This window comes from Macrobrachium rosenbergii, chromosome 44 (genome assembly GCF_040412425.1).
Source record: "Macrobrachium rosenbergii isolate ZJJX-2024 chromosome 44, ASM4041242v1, whole genome shotgun sequence".
NCBI classification, from domain to species: domain Eukaryota; kingdom Metazoa; phylum Arthropoda; class Malacostraca; order Decapoda; family Palaemonidae; genus Macrobrachium; species Macrobrachium rosenbergii.
Genome location: NC_089784.1, coordinates 19,238,004 through 19,255,503, shown reverse-complemented (window position 1 = coordinate 19,255,503; position 17,500 = coordinate 19,238,004). Strand labels below are relative to the sequence as shown.

The 17,500-nt window shown below is 36.7% G+C and overlaps 1 protein-coding gene across 3 annotated transcripts in view; it reads right to left on the bottom strand.

Annotated features, from left to right (window-relative positions):
* LOC136829385 (DNA ligase 1-like) overlaps nt 1-17,500 on the bottom strand; it is a 658,152-nt gene that overhangs the window by 258,846 nt on the left and 381,806 nt on the right. Inside the window, exon 1 of one of the 3 annotated variants that reach the window (XM_067087867.1) lies at nt 15,936-16,605. The exons of the other annotated variants lie outside the window; for them this stretch is intronic. The gene's annotated coding sequence lies outside the window, so the exon portion shown is untranslated. Of the gene's footprint in view, nt 1-15,935; nt 16,606-17,500 lie in introns of those variants that run through there. 3 annotated transcript variants of the gene reach the window in all.

Sequence of the window (17,500 nt, the reverse complement as noted above, 5' to 3'; positions counted from 1 at the left end):
AGGGCCACCTTGGACGACGGCCTGTTCTCTGTATTGCTCCTAATTACAGACGTTCCGAGTCTGAAACACGACAGATTAGTGGGAACTACCCATTAAGAAAGAGCAATAAAGTCGTCTGATACTATCTCCTTCCCGCATTCATTTTCCCTACTAATGACCCGATCTTTCTATTAAAACCTTCATACGGACAATCTCGAGGCATTTGAAAACCAGTCTCCTCCTCGCATTTTTTTTTCTTTTTTGATAAATGACTCCAGCTACTTAAGGCCGTTTTTTGAAAGGTGGTTCTTTCGGATTATAGTAGGTATAGCCTTCACTAACTCTGTACTTATTCCCTTTCACCAACGATTTTCATGGGGTATAATGAAAAACGTATGGTGAGTAATGCGATCATGTGTTACAATACCTCGACAAACATTTTCAAAATGATTACAAATTAAAACCAGTTCATGTATCTCATTTTCTCATACAATACACAGAAATATATTGACACTCCAACCAGAAAAGATTAGTAAACCTTAATAAGCACACGATTTGCCCACAAGGATTAAATAAAAACATAAGAAAAGGCTCAAGGTAATTTGCATCTGGACTGATTAGCATTTGGGTAACACTCATTACTGCTCTAGTTGAGGGAAGAGAAAGAGTAATAGCTAACGATTTTTACAAGAAAGGCTGAGTAATTTGGTAGGGATCACACACCCTTTCGTACAGGGTCGTGAGCTAACTATATATTGCAGATATAACCATCGTTATTTCATATACTGGCAAAGCCTGTGAGGGTTATGAAAACTATTAAAAAGAAAAAGTGGCATCTCCACTGAAATATCCTATCTAACAAAGAGGCTGTCCTACAGATTTGGTAGCAGAAATAACGCAAACTTGACCCGATGATTTGGGTCAGTCGTCAACTTGATCAAGACACACGAGCCGATGTAAATGATTTCACACGTACCCAAAAAGCTTTTGTGCACCCGGTTCTATTGTCAGTTCTGTTGAGAACTTTCTTTCCGCCTCGGCTGCAACACTGAGCTGTAGTGGCAATGCACGAAGTACCCCGATCCATTTCGTAAAATCCTACCCTAGGATACATCTACTGACACTTATTTTACTGAAGAGTTCTCTTGATGCCTCAGAATGTATATAATATATTCTATTGTTATATATATATATATATATATATATATATATATATATATATATATATATATATATATATAGAAAGAACGGAACAATGTGTCGTGAGGTGGTCTGGTGATGTGGATAGATTATTATTAGATTTTAATATTTTTCAGAATTTAAAGGGATGGGGCACTGATTATTACCTTGTTTTTCTCCAAGGTCATCCATTATTCTCAGAAATGGTTTATTGTTGAGTATACACACACACATTCATATATATATATATATATATATATATATATATATATATATATATATATATATATATATATATATATATATATATATATATATATATATATATATATATATATATATATATATATATATATATATATATATATATATATATATATATATATATATATATATGAGTATATATATATATATATATATATATATATATATATATATATATATATGCATTATAAAAATATCCATAGAAGTATTGTTCATTAAGTTGGTGAAAGCATAAGAAAATGTTTTATTTATTTACGCTCCACAATTACAATTTTTCACCTGAGCATTAACTATATTAATCAAAGAAAATACAATGAGGGCAAATATTCAAAGAACTATAAATTCAGGCAGAAAGGGGAAAATTTCGACTAAGGTATTGATAAAGTTATTACATTTCACATAACAACGAATGAATAAATAAATGTTTTACTAAAATAAAAATGACCACGAAAACAGTAATATATTACAATGTAATTTCCATCAGTAAAGCAAAATATCGGATATATTCAAATTTCAGCAAAATCAAAGAACAAAAAAGTTTTTTGATATTATTTATCAAACTTTTAAAATCCATATGGCAATGCTGTAAACTATTATAACAACTACAATAACTTCGAAAGACAAAATGTAAAAATAAAATTCGTTCTTATTTATTAATGAATACGAAAGTCAGGTTGATTTGGCCATAAACATCTCAGGTTGCTGTACAGGTAAGAATGACGGACACCAGAGAGAGAGAGAGAGAGAGAGAGAGAGAGAGAGAGAGAGAGAGAGAGAGAGAGAGAGAGAGAGGACAAATCATCTAGAAAAAAGACAGAACTTCGAAGGGTGAAATTGGAAGATGCTTTGGAGGGCACGATAAAGAATGTGTGTGTGAGAGAGAGAGAGAGAGAGAGGGAGGGGGGGGTAGAATGACTGCAAATTGGGCAGGACAAAGGCACAACTTCGTCCGCTGAAATTGGCGAATGCTTTGAAGGACGACCAATTGCAGGTCATTAAACCTATGAATACATTAACTGGGTATCACTGAAAGGAGTGCGCATTAGGGCCCAGATTACAAAGGACGACCCGAGGAGGGGCTACGGACTGGAACCAATAAATGAAGTGAAGTCCAGGGGGAGGGATCAATCCCAAAAGTAACATGTCAAAAGTCTCTCCCCTTTAATGAGGTTACTTCGCAAAGGGCCTGTCGAATACCCACTCGTGAGTGATCAGAAAGTGCCATGATTGAGCTATGATGCCCACTTCATGCCAAGGAAGCTGTAATGACAGATGCGCGATTCTAGCAAGAATGGTCACGAGTCTGCTGTAGAATAATCGAGTTACTGCTGTTTTTCTCCTCAGACGTTCTTTCACCCCACCCCTCTTCCCATTTCTCTCTTTTTTTATAGCCTATCGTGAGGTTAAGCCAGGTGATTACGTGCAGCCTGAACCTAATTTCACGGTGTAATCGGCGTGTCACTGTGAATAAAGAGGACTGTCTCCAAGTAGTAGTAAGCATTCGTCTTCAAAGGACCTCAACACAGTGAAAAAGGGGGAATGGGACATTTGCGAAGTATTTCTACATCTCGGCGATATGCAGCCTCCATTCTGACGTGGGCAGCGTAGCGCATTCAGCGAATGGTATACAATACCGGTGATACTTTCAAGATTTCACAGGTGTTCAGGGTAAACACACTCAAATGGACCGACATGACTACCTGTGGCCCGTCGTGGGCAAATCAGTCCGCCTTAGGTTTTTCACATCTCAATGAACCTTGAAGACCTAATATCTTCTCATGCAGTAGAAGAAGATGATGAGACGGTGGCCGTGATGAAATTCTTTAATAACCAACAATCACACGGAGGAGAACCCACACAGAAATCAAGCGTAATAATGGGAGGTCGAGAAGAACCCTTAATGGAGAAGAAGAAGAATCTCACGTTGACGGACAAACGAGTCCGATGAAGAAATTACATGGGATGAGGATACCCCTCTTAAGGGACTCCGCCTCTCCAGGACCAGCGTAAAATCTGGGCACGAAATGACGAGCGAATAGACGAAACGGATGTTCTTCTACAACGTAAAAAAAAAATAAAAAATTTAAACAATTTCAAAAAAGATGTCGTCACATACAGACGACATTTCTCTCAGATAAGATGCTTTGGAGCAATTGACATTTATGGTCCATTTCTCATTATAATATACAGGTTACGATATGTCGGTTTAACTCTTGTTTTTTAAGTCTGATTTGGCTTTTTTGTATTTTCTCTTTGAGGGAGAGAGAGAGAGAGAGAGAGAGAGAGAGAGAGAGAGAGAGAGAGAGAGAGAGAATATGTCGGTTTAACTTTTTATTTTTTAGGTTCAATTTGACTTTATTGTATTTTCTCTTTCAGTACAGAGAGAGAGAGAGAGAGAGAGAGAGAGAGAGAGAGAGAGAGAGAGAGAGAGAGAGAATTACAATCTACCTGACATTGTGTTCTCTTCAGCTTTGTGAAAATAAATCAAGACCCAGATTATGCCCACAAGGAGGAGGGAGAATCCGAGTGTCTGCTCGAACAACAGAGTCCTGCTATGGAGATACTATCTGTCTCTTTAGATCTCTGGAATAAGAGTTCTATTCAACTGCAAAGTTGCTAGCTTCCATTGTACCTTAATGTTACCTATTTAGATTTCTAGATCTGGCGCTAAGTAACCCTAGAAATTGAAGTTTAGCATTTGAATTTAGCATTTGAATCTTATAGACTGAATTGAATTTTATAGGATCAAAACGCGTTCTTGATAAATTTTGCTTTAATTCTTTGATTTTCAGTTATTGACGATAATTTCATGATCTCATTAAAGATGATATTATGATGTGCCATAGTTAAGGATCGTAATAATAATTGGTAGCTTGGTCAATTGTATGTAAATAAATGTGCTTTATCTTTTCCTTCATCAGTAAAAACAATATTTGACAGACATCGCTTAAAGAAACAGGCGAAATTACTTCCAGTTGGAAATCTATATGCAAAAGAGATTAAAATTGCAAGGGGTTCTTCCCATTATCAACGCTCTAGAAGACAAGGTTAGGATTATCGTCACTAAAATACTTTGTTCAACAGAGCTTCTGACAACAACAAGAACATCAAGAGATGCTGCAGAGTTGCAATAAGCTATGCTATGGACTGCAAGGTCGAATAATATTGCCTCTAATGACAAAGAAAACTGACAAATAAGAAATTAAAACGATTCGATGAAGTCTGCCAACAAGGTAGGAAAAATGCTTAACGACAGTCTGATTAAGAATTAGCAAAAAAAAAAAAAAAAAAAAACCGAGGAAATATACGTCTTTTTTCTTGTTAATACAAGTTAATGCCAGTAAAGGCTGTAGCGAATTCACAGTGGCTTGCGTGTTAGCGTCTTAAATGAATCATGCAACCTCAACGCACCGTGGCTTACGATGCTACTGCAATTGCGTAGCAGAAACATGACGTTGCCAAGATACTCTTCCATTTCAAACGAGAGAGAGAGAGAGAGAGAGAGAGAGAGAGAGAGAGAAATAATGTCACACAATTACAATCCTGACATTTTAACGTAGTCTCCGTCATCACGCACGTAACAAAGCGACTCAACGAAATCGAACAGTCCTCTCCCAGGAGATTCCCATACGACCTCTTTCTTCCCAAGGTCCCCCGAGATAAAGTCATCTGGGATTTTTCCACTGCCCTGAGTCTCCCTGGAATGACAGGGTAGAGGTGACCCGTAAAATATCCTAATTCTAGTGATTTAGGGAAACGCCGCTGCCAATCCTGCGGTCGCTGGAAGGACATACACACACTCACACACACACACACACACACGGATGCTCACATACAAACTTGGTCTGGGGATGACACCGAGAACCTGAATTAATAACACTTCACAATGAATAATCCGCGGTCGTAATTTTCGAGTGGACGGAAAGCCTAAATGAAAAAAGTGAAAAAGAAAGAAATATTTATAAAATTAAAGAGCAATAAGGCTCAAAAGTAAACCAATCTCATTCATGAAGATTTAACGCACTCACACAGTACCTCACACGTAACTATTTGTATATGTGGTTTTCGTTATAAAATCAAAAGTAAATGGCGCATTAAATCAAACACACGCACACCCATACATGCCCACATACACACACACACACACACACACACACACAGGTCGGGAGAGTACTCATCACGGGAGAAGGAGGACGAGAACAACATAGGTTCAAGTGCGACTGAGCTCCCATTAGGAATTACGTAATGTTTATGAATCCAACTTAACCATTTCCCTTGTGGACGAATAAACAAAACATTAGGAAAACTTCCATTCATTGTGGATTACATCTGACTGAAGGAGAGGATGGACTCATTCTCACGGTTCTGTCCATCTACGCAAAGCCCAATCCGCAATGTGAGCCTATCAAAATTGTCTGTGTGTGTGCGTGTATCTGTAACGTAGTGATTAAACGATACGAAAATATGAAATAGGAATAAAGTACTTCTTTAATTTGGCTTATCTTTGGTAATATCTCGCATGATGAAGCGATGAAGAACCCTTCACATGAGAGAAACATCTAATTACCATCTTTTGATTTAGGCATGCAAATTGACCCCCTTGAACAAACGCTTAACGATGCCGTCCGGAGAAAATGACCTAAAACTACGATGACCCCGAAACCCTCCCTCACTGGAACCGTCTGGCATTTACGCGATTATGTAAGTTCCCCCGACAACATATCGCACGCCACCTGGCCGGTGTAACAGGAGAGGGATATGAGTGCCCATAACATTAAACGAGTCGCATCTCTCTTATCTGGGCCGACGTGGCCATGAATCTGGGCTGATTTAAGGACGTCAGGCCAGCGACAGCACAGTATTATTATCAGTAGCCGTCGGGCAGGCAACTGAGGTCTTATCGGCAAAACATGACAAATTACGCCATCGCCAATAACTCTGTTTCACAGCGCTGGCGAACGGCTGGGCGATAAAGCTTTAAAGAAGAAGATTGCGAGAACCACTAAATGGCCGGGTTTAAATCTTAATGGAGAACTCGCAAAAACCGGGGATCGGGTCATTATATACCGCGGATAACTATTTCAAGGCATTCTACTCCACAGTACTTTTCATCTCTTAACTTTTTTTTTTTTTTTTTTTAGAGAGATTAGGGTGCGGGGGTTGGGGGTTGGGGTTGGGGATGGGGCTGGGGCCCCCTCTTGATTCACCTGCTGAAGAAGACAGGTTTATGTATGCCTGCAATAGGGCTATCTCCAGAGCTATACGAACCGAAACATGGGTTGGGCAGCCATTATGGGGTGAGGGTGACGGATAAGCCCCAAATGTGCCATGTACGGCCAATTGGTACACGGATTTGTGGGTGGGAGAGGGTTAAACACCCTCTAAATCCCTACGAAATACAGACGAAAAGGTATTGTGGGACTATCATAAAAAGTTTTTCGCTTACTTTCATTACGGTTTCTGAGAATGTGTTCACTTTCTTTGAAAGGCCTGGTTCTTAAGGCAAAGAATTAATGAAGGCATATGTCTCCCTCTTCCAAGTAGAGCCTTTTTGAAGTTGGGAATTTGTAGAGAAAAATTTCTTTTACAGAAATTATATCGTAGAGAGTGCACAAGAATTCGACCTCTTGGAAGTTTCAACTATTTAAATAAATTTACTGAAAATTGTCGAGTAAATTTTAAAAACGCGTTGGCGCCGATAGAGCAGTGTATACAGCAGAAATGGAGACCGATATGAAACAAACCACAAAGCAAATAAATATCACCATTTCTCCATCAACGGTAAGATATTTACGTTGCTTTAATCGCCTATGTCGAAGGAGGAAGAAGATACCAACAGGTGAGAAGCTTACCTGTGCCAAATGTCGTGCGAAGTAATTGGCTTTTTTGGGACGTCAGAAAAAAATACGTTCACTTGTTGTCCTTGCAAGCTTCGTGTACGCATTAACTTTTTAAAAGTTGCATCTTCTTGCCGTCTTACGGAGTATTTTGAGATCCTAAGGAGAAATATTTAGAGTTCGTATCCAAACTTCCGATTTTAAATGCAAAAGAGTGACGTTTAAAAAAAATTAGGCGAAAGGGAATTACTAACTGAAACAGCACGACTAGAGCATAAAATATGTCAGGCTAAAATTAAACAATCGATGCGGCACCAAAACCGAAAACCACGATTTTGTAAAAACATTCAAAGGAGGTATGACGTAAACATGGGCTTATACAAATAAACTAACAACTAGTTCCATGATAGAACTACGCGAATCAAGACCCCCAGCGAATTTTAACGCCAGCATAGTGCACTGGACAAGGTAGTAACTACTAATCTTAAGATTATATTTATGATAATGGGCAGTCGAGTGAATCTCCTTGCACGAACGGACAGGAATGTACATCTCCATTAAGCCTTGAAACCAAAAGGTTTGTTTCATGCGTTTAAATAGCAAAAGTTTCCAGATATAGGGTACAAAACACACGTTCTCGCAAGATACACAAACCTTCGTGTGAGTGTGTATTTTGTGTGTGTATGATCTTATGTGTAACGAGTGCTTTATACCAGTGGGTATTGTGTTTATTTCATAAAGAGGACAGCAGAATTTGCATTTGAATAGACGGACGTCTTTTAGCTCTTCTTCCTGCTTCTTGCAAATATTTTATGTCGTCTGTTTTATCTACCGCATGACTCGTTCACGCTGAAAGCATATCCATGCGTGGTGTGAAAATCGTGAGGTTTTTGTCGGATTGTTTCCTTATTGCGTAGTTTTTCTTTTTTTTCTTTTTTTCTTTATTTCGACTGGAATTTTAGACCACAGGAATCTCCTTTAAGTCGTCAACATAATATACACAGCAATTTTCTTTCTATATTTTCGGTCTGATCGTCATAAAGAAAATTATTACCAAACTAAAATACAAATATATACTCAGTGCATTTACAGTGCTAATACACTGAAAGTCACACACACACACACACACATATATATATATATATATATATATATATATATATATATATATATATATATATATATATATATATATATATATATATATATGTATATGTGTGTGTGTGTGTGTGTGTGTGCATGCGTTTATGCAGGTATGTATACATGCAGGCTTCTGCATTTTCAAATCGATTTTTCTGGAACTCACTGCAAACTAATTACTAAGATAATAATATAGTGCTAAGAATTTTTTGTCAGTCCACTTAGCAGCGCCTTTTATCTATTTTAAAAGCTGCAACTGCTAGTCGTTTTTTGCATACTCACATACGACAGACAAAACGATTTCACAAAGCATGACCTGCAGCGCTCTGAAGTTCCTGAATTTTTGTTATTTGTGAGCCAAAGCAAAATTTGCTGAAGGAATATCGTCGAAAATAGCTGGAAGATGTAAACTGTCGAAAGTGCAAACATTTTCCAAGACTTCTGATGGGTAACACAACACTAAAGGAGCGAGAAGAGGAAAAACTTTTTTAATCGTTAAAAAGACAATGAGTATCACTCATTTATTTGCGTTCGATTTCCTTTATCCGAATGTTGGAAAAGGCTTCGATGCCAATATCAGCTTTTATAGTAAATTAATTGAGGTCGGTGAGAAAACTTTTAGAAGGACTCGAGGAGGATTCTATTCCTGGAAAAAAAAAAAAAGCTGAAAAGAAGAAGACCCCGACGATCAAGAACGGAAATGAAATTTTTTTTACAGAAATTTCGCGCAAATGTTTGCAAAGCTATTGATTGAAATTTCTCAGTAAAACCAAAGGAAAATTCAGTGATAAGATCATTCAATAAAAAATAGAAATGGTTTTCATAAATGGGTATGATTATTATAATTGATGGTAATCATTTATTCATTCCTTTTTACATTTCATGATAGTAACTTTATGATTAAGTTCTTTTTCGCTTTTTTCAAAGGAAATCGTGCTTAATACAACTAATACTTATATTTACCCGTGATATCTATTTCTGGCAATAAGATCACATGCAGACTACATCTATTTCTTTACCTGTCATCTATTTTTTTCTTTCTTTTTTGCATAATGTGATTCGGCGAATCGAGTTTAAGTTGATTTTGACTACTTCTTGGAGATCATAAATCATTAGTCAAAAAAAACTGACATGTGAGCCTTTCCCTTGAATTACTCTGGATACCATTTATTTCGCTAGCATCTGTGAATCCACACAGTAGTCCTTTTTCGAGGAATTACAAATGAAGGCCCAGAAACAATCTGCTGAAGTTTTCAGTCACTAGGTTAATCCACATGAAAATCTGCCGTGTTTATTCTTACAACAATAAATTTCCACCAAATAAAAAAAAATCTCTTTTATGCTATTTTCTTGGTACAGACAATGCAGGCGACTAATAAATTAATATTTCCTTCACGCACACTTGGCCTTGCAATAAGATGATTATATCTATTAGACTGGTAGTCGCAGGCGTTATTATTATTATTATTATTATTATTATTATTATTATTATTATTATTATTATTATTATTATTATCAGATCATAATTGCAACTACAATACGTTTAGTCATATACAGCAACTAAACTGAACAAAACTAGAGTTCTTTGAAGAGACGAGCTCAGAAACAAAATAAGAACGCGAAGATTTTCACCTGAAGAAATAATTCACCCACGACCAAGACTTAACTAAGTTGAGTCTCGCACCGAGGCAAATCAAATAAAGCTTGAAGACTCAAGATGACAACTGGCAAATGATTAAAAAAGACCGAAATTATCAAGAATTATGTAAGGTCTATCAACTAAACGTCATTTCGTTTTCCCCCGAGCACACTCAGCCTCTAATCACGCGGCTCTGTGAGCGACAAAATATAACGACACACTTCTAATCGGCCAACGAGAGCTCGCGTCTTCTCTTTAAAGAGAAACAACAGACGTGCAGAAAGACATGTTTCCCAAAAGCCGTCCGACATTACTTCATTCTCTGGGGTGGAGTCTTGCTAGGTGGGTCGGGGTAGAGGTATGGAGGAGTTATTAAGTAAAGGTTGAATGAAACTTAAACGTCAAGGTTAAGGGGTCACAGGACAGGTATTACAAGGTGCTTATCATTGAGATTTTAATACAAAAAGAAAACTGCTATTTTTTTTTCTCCTGAGACATAGGATGAGATATTTTCCCACTGGCAGTACCTGCTCTTTGTCAGACAGGAAAGCATTCATTAATATTTGCTTAGTGCACTCACATCCTGTCTTCCTGAGAAAAGATAATATTTACATATATACAGTATATTTACATATATATAGTATATATATATATATATATATATATATATATATATATATATACTGTATACATATATATATATCCAGTATATATATATATATATATATATATATATATATATATATATATATATATATATATATATATATATATATATATATATATATCCTGACACAAGGCCGATTGCCTTAGAATTGGGTGGCTTCAGAGAAAAACCAGACAGCATCCACTGCTACATTCAATAAGTTTTTATCATTCAGGGATAAAAGTTCCCGAGCACAAAATATATTCACTCACGCAGTTGCTATCAGTTGCTCACAAACACACACACACAAACACACTATATATATATATATATATATATATATATATATATATATATATATATATATATATATATATATATATATATATATATATATATATATATAATTTAACATGAATATATAAAATATATGTATATATATGTATATATATATATATATGTATAAATATATATGTTATATATATATATATATATATATATATATATATATATATATATATATATATATATATATATATATATATATATATATATTATATATGAGTGCATGTGTCTGTGCGTGCGCACGTCTGTATATAGACACTGCTTTTTTTAGGCAAGTCCAGTCTTATAACAATTCCTACCAAGAAGGATCAGTAAAGATCAAGAACTTCTAACAGTGGGGGACGTAAACTTCCAAATCAAATATCCGGTTCACAGAAGCAGAGAAGCCTCTTCTCCTTAAAAGACAAGAAGACGAAAAAGAACCAGGTGCAGAGAGAGAGAGAGAGAGAGAGAGAGAGAGAGAGAGAGAGAGAGAGAATTTATTTTCCACTCCATTTTTTCTTCCCTTCTAAGATAAACAGTAAGGATTTTTAAGACTGCAACTTTCATTTATCTTAAAGAGACTAAATGGCATGTTCTAGGATAATCATTAACAGAGTAGTTCATTGTAAAAATGTTTTTTTTTAATGACATCATCCGTTCCACGCACGACTATTGAGAAAATGTGACTAATCTTTCCCTTGTAAGTGTGACCTTTCAGGCTTAAAGATGCTGAAATAGGATATATATACACAGAGGGTTATTTATCTTCTTGTAAAATCCTCTGGTTTTTCCAACGACAGCTAATGGGTATTTTGTTTCCACAACGTTTTAAAGTTAATCTAAATGTAGTGTTTCCTTTAACACAAGGACAATAAATTGTTCTTGAACGTTGGACTTACAAAAAAATAGGAAAAAACACTGAAGGATAAATCTTGAATAATCGTTGTGTTAAGACAAAGTTAGTACCTCGAAAGGACACGGACTGCTTTACAAACACAAAAAAAGACATCGAAGAACTGTTCAAGTAAAAAAAAAAAAAAAAAAAAAAAAATTAAAGAAAAATAAAAATGAAAAATGGTAAAGGATCGCAGTTATACAGCGGGTCGTCAAAGCAAATGACAAAACACAATAATAACGGTCCCCACAGGCACCTAAAATATCGTATCTATGACAGTTCCAATCAGCGTCCCGCGCATTTCACGATAAACAGATGCGAAATATGTATTCTGTGAAATGGCGGTTCTCGGGGGGAACACTCACTCTAGCTATAATAAGGGTGTCTGGTCTCCTTGATTGCATACGCCAAAACGCTCCTCCCCACCCACCTCTTATGTAAACATCTCATTTCTCGGTTCTTAAGACGCCCTCGGGCGAAAGGAAACCCAAGCCTTTTAATTGACTTCTAATTGGCCTCTTAATCCCCCGTGGGGCTATCTCATTAATTACATCGGCAATTACTCTCACTGGGATAATTATATTCACTGTTCGCACAACACGAATCGTTAAAGATGAAACGAAATAGGTGGCTGCGAATGAGCTGACTTCACTGTAAGGTTCGGACATCAACACCGTTTTGGCACATCATGGTATTCTTTTTTATATGGTAGACATCACCGCATCCAAGACAAGACGTGTCCTCCCAAGGGCATAATTTGGACAACCGGGAAACTCCTCGGTGAATCTGGAGAATGACAAGTTAAACAACAAAATAGACTCCGGGATTTTATCATGTTGGTTACAATCGGTGTTCACCCTTTGGATGATTCTGTTGTTAACTTTTTTCATATAAAAAACCCTTACTGATCCTCTCGACTATCGATCGGGAATCAAAGTAAAGAAATAATGAGGTTGGTGTGGTCACTTACTTTTAGAGTATGCTTAACAAATTGATTTCCAACAAAATATTAATAGATATTGTAACCCAATCGTTAGTGCTTTCTTCGTACACTCTCAAACAGATAGAAAAAAAAACTGAAGATATTCTCTTTGCTTGAGCACCGAAACTCATACCTACAAATGCCAAATTTAAACAAAACCAAATTTAAACAAAATTAGACAATATATTTTTTTTACGTTACTCGTGTATGCACAAGTAAAGGAAAGATGATTTTTGCACGTCATTTGGGATCCAGCCGCCTCCTAGACAGAACAATAATAATTTAGAAACATAATCTTATGACTGAAAGTTAAAATAAAGCGTTAACACTGAACATTTTTTGCTCAGCTTATAGCTTTTTTTAATATCGACAGAAAGAGGATTTCCAGTGATATTAACAAGAGACCTACATCATTCACAGATATGTACGAAAACATACAAGAACCATTTGAAGATTTTATCTAAAGTTTGATTTCCAGTATGCAACCTCTCCCAATCTCTCACTCTTTTACGCAAAACACACAGACACACACACATACACATTGGAAAGCCATGGTTTGCTAGGTAAACAGGTATCGCCAATGACGTCAAAATGAAAGGTCATAATGATGCAATCAGGATTCCACCTTTCTCTCTCTCTCTCTCTCTCTCTCTCTCTCTCTCTCTTTTCTTTTTTCAGTGGAGGAATAGCGACAAAGACGGATAAAGAACAACCTTTATATACGATATGCCTATGTTTGAACAACTATTCTCTGTAGGCACGAACGAGTAATAAAGTTAAGTACAGCACCATTTCCGCTAATGTTTTGCTTATGGGTAATCTGAAACTACCCAATTGAAGTTTCCACCTGCAAAGCGAACAAACAACAAAAAGCAGACAAAACCCACAGACACACACACACACACACATACATACATACATACATACATACATACATACATACATACATACATACATACATATATATATGTGTGTGTTTTTCTATGGTTGTTTTTCTTTGTGGGTATATACTTATATATATATATATATATATATATATATATATATATATATATATATATATATATATATATACAGTATATGCATATGGATGCATACATGCATCCATACATACATACATAAAAAAATACATAATGGACATGCGTGTGCATGTGTATGAATATATGTATGTTTCTGTTTCCTTTCGTGGTGCTGCTTTCCCTGTTCCTCTCATTCTCGAAACAAGTGAAGCGATGAATTTTGCTTATGATCTTGTACGGAGGCTTTGCAAATGAGCCCTATTATATTGCACATCGAGAGGGGAGCCCTTTCAAGCCTTTCTTCGCGAACTTCGGCAGTTTCCCAAGGTGACGTCATCGCCAGAAGGATACGGATTTTCATGCTGACGTTACTTGAGACACTCCAAATCTCCCCCTCTGCGGATCATGACTAATGGGGGTGGGGGGTGGGGGTTATTAAGGTTATAACCCGTTAATGTGGGTATAGTTGTTTTGGTCTATTGCATATTAACTATGTCACTGAACGTTATCATCTTTGTAATTTATTTTGTTATTTTCTGGTGTGCTTCCCTGAGTTACAAAGACGTTTTGTGTGACATTTTGTCATTGGTTGGACCAAAAAATTATATTTTGTAAGATACGAAAATATTACAGTTTTGAATATTTTGTTATTATGACAGTTTGGGGTCAAGAAATCTAATTGTCTATCTATCGATCTATCTGTCTATCTCTCTATCTATCTATCCATAGTATTGGCGTGGCATCGCGTTACTGAGTCCATATCAGAAAACAGCGATAGTTTATTTTTATTACAACCATTATAACAAAAAAGACAAACCCACACAAAAACAGAGAAACCGTTAATCGCAACAGTAGTGAAACATCAAAGGACCAAACACGCATATATTTATACCTTAGGTGAGAACACGCCTTTGTTATTTTAAGAAATAATATAAACCAGTCAGTTTGTTGTGACAGACGCATGTGGGAGTAAGTGACCGTACGAGCTGAGAGGAGGTTCACGACGGGAAATGCAAAAAAGATAACCACTGTTCAAATGAATGGGATAAGTTACCACACAAACAAATTTCATAATACATATACATGTATCTGCTGTATGTATGTGCGTGTGTGTGTGCATTTACATGTGTGTGTATATACATAACATATATCACATATGTGTGAATTTATAGATATACATGTAGTTATAAATTATATATATATATGTATATATATATATATATATATATATATATATATATATATATATATATATATATATATGTGTGTGTGTGTGTGTGTGTTTTTCGACAGCTAAAAAAGTTACAATTTACAAATGCAATTTTAGTTTACGAATTACATCAACCTCCTAAGATTTCCGGGATGTAAATCGTACAATGAATTTCATACAATACACATTGACATGGTTGCATAACAAGCATTTTCTTCCCCAAAATTCAGTTTGATTTCTCATTGAATGGCAGTCACTATCCTCAATTTTATCCTTTGAATCCTGTAGCACGAATGGCTGATTGCCAGCACTCCACAGAAATTTACAAAAACTTCTGATTGTACTCGGGAATACCAATACTGAGGTTGCAGGAAACGCGAATTACGACAGATGAAATAGACAATTTCTGACCACGTGGTACGTGGATAGAAGGCTTGCAAGCGCGCGAGCGCACACAGAGGCGCAAACATATGTGCGTATATATGAATAAATAAATAAATAAATAAATAAATAAATAAATATTATATATAAATATATATATATATATATATATACATATATATATAAAGACACACACGTGTATATATATATGTATATATATAATGGTGAAGTGGATTATGACCATAGCTCTACATGTCGAGCCAAGTCGTTGCAAGAAAGATAAGTATTAACAAAGGTATCTTCTGAAGCTATAGGTAAAACTAAAATTGTGTTTGTAACCACTACGTGTCAAAACTTATTTCCTACCGAATCAAAGTTAGTACCCCTACCAGTCATACAGCGAAATTAAATGACATTCAAGTCAGTGAGGAACCTACCTTCTATATCTGAAGAAATTTTTTGGAAAAATCTGAAACAATGACCACATGGGCAGTCAAACCGTTCCTAGTTGACCCAGCGCTGCTTCTCCCATAGTGATCGATGAGTAACGAGGTACTAAAGGCCCCAACGATGATCGTGAATCATCTCGATCAGCTGGAAACTAAGGGAGTAGTCTACTGAGACTGCTGAGTATGAAGAGAATCCAGTCAGCAAATAAGCAGATGGTCTGATCCCAACGTTGCTCTTTCGTCCGGACAACTGTCAATCAAGGAAGAGGTCACTCGAGGCCACCAGTCAGTAAACTCGCCGAAGAAATGGGAAAGGCTCGGGAATATCCCCAAGGAAGTGATGGCGGAACAAGGAAGCCGAAAAGGGAAGTGAAATGCAAGCCTGTGGCCTTCTTAACGATTAACCACTTTCTGTTGGATTTCCAGATTGACCTTTGACTTCAAATATGCACTTAATGCTGCAAATGAATAAAAACTACAAAGATTTATCCACGATTATCCACAGCCTCGTATTACTTTCCACGGTATCTTGAACAACTGAATACGACTAAATCACAGGCACAGCAGGGCAGCCAAGCGGTCAGCCACATTAACAGAAAGGTATCTGAAGGTTATGCGGTTACAGGTCAGATCACAGCCTGAAGAAGGGTGAACCTCAACTGCAGGCCACACCGCACTCACTCATTCACTCACTCATACACACTCACGTACGCACATTCACACCTGAAACCAAGGTAATTCGAGTGATACGGACCCGGCCTTTACCTAGAACAGTGATCCGACGAATAAATGAATACACAAAAGCGCTTCCTTTGGTCGTCGAAAGTGAGAGGCAGTGGGATAAAATGTTTGTCTTTTCACGGGGAATCCCCACCCGCTACCTCTACCCCACCACCAGTCTCTCTCTCTCTCTCTCTCTCTCTCTCTCTCTCTCTCTCTCTGTCTCATACAAACGTTCGGACCCTCGTTCTAAGTAGGAAAAGCAGAAACACCCAAGTTCACGGTCAAGGAGGTATATCCTGGCAGATGTTTAGACTACTTACGGACAGGAATGATTTAAAAATAGAGCGTGCTGTGCGGTTTACAGCCCGGTTAATGCAGGTGAGATAACGCGTGAAAGTCGAATGTCAGAGATAACACACGGCAGCATTTCCACCGAAAGTACGTGCCTAAGATCATGCTCGATCTCTCGCCTCCTTGCTGTACGTCACCACAAGGCAGCCGGGTCATGCTAACACATTCCACGAGAGGAGTAAGACAGGTAAGGCCTCCTTTCCTTTGTGACTGACTGCATTATTTGTAAGGTGTCTTCAGTCAATTAAAACTTGTGAATTTTGTACAGAATTTAGCACATGGAAGAGTTATACGAAAATTCACTTAAAAACTATTAAAATATTTCGTAACTGATTCAAGGAAATAAGAAAGGGCGTTATATATGTAAAGTAAAAGTCCTCACTGGTATCTTAAATAAATGTACTCCGAAAATGGTACATTTTACGCCAATCTAGGAACTTTAAACTAAATTAAAAAGGATAATTTTCCTCTTAGTAACT